The sequence below is a fragment of the Phalaenopsis equestris genome, unplaced genomic scaffold, assembly GCF_001263595.1.
Source record: "Phalaenopsis equestris unplaced genomic scaffold, ASM126359v1 Scaffold000099, whole genome shotgun sequence".
Classification (NCBI taxonomy): domain Eukaryota; kingdom Viridiplantae; phylum Streptophyta; class Magnoliopsida; order Asparagales; family Orchidaceae; genus Phalaenopsis; species Phalaenopsis equestris.
The window spans coordinates 249,350-249,841 of NW_018164541.1; the positions used below are offsets into that span (position 1 = coordinate 249,350).

The 492-nt window shown below is 36.8% G+C and overlaps 1 protein-coding gene across 1 annotated transcript in view; it reads left to right on the plus strand.

Annotated features, from left to right (window-relative positions):
• Positions 1-492, plus strand: part of LOC110020535 (GTP-binding protein TypA/BipA homolog) — a 107,424-nt gene that overhangs the window by 63,118 nt on the left and 43,814 nt on the right. The window lies entirely within an intron of this gene.

Sequence of the window (492 nt, forward strand, 5' to 3'; positions counted from 1 at the left end):
TTTAAATATTTATGCTGGTTCTTTATGCTTGATTGCAGTTACTGCCTAATTTGTTTACTACTGAACTTATCGTCTTATTTTTCTTTTTTTTACTCCAAAGACTATATATTGATTCATAAGATTCGTAGAAAACCCAGGATCCCTTTATAATCCAGTTAAAGAAACTCTGAAATGAACCTTTTGTTTTTCCTTTCCTGAGAATTAATCCATCTTTCAATCTTTGGTGCTATTTTGACGTTTTTGAGTTATTTTTTATATGAAATTTATTCCTTCCCAATTCTGGATTAATAGTAATTCTGGATTATTTCGGTATTTGGTATGGTGGGTCCCAAATAACGCTTCCCCATTTGGTTCAAAACTCAAGTGTGCTTTAATTGATTCGAAGAGCCTGCGCCATGGGATTTGATCCCCCAACCCGAGGAACTTATGCCAGAGGCCGCATCAATGAGCCGCGACGTGGAGCGCGCACGCAGACACACCTAGATATATATA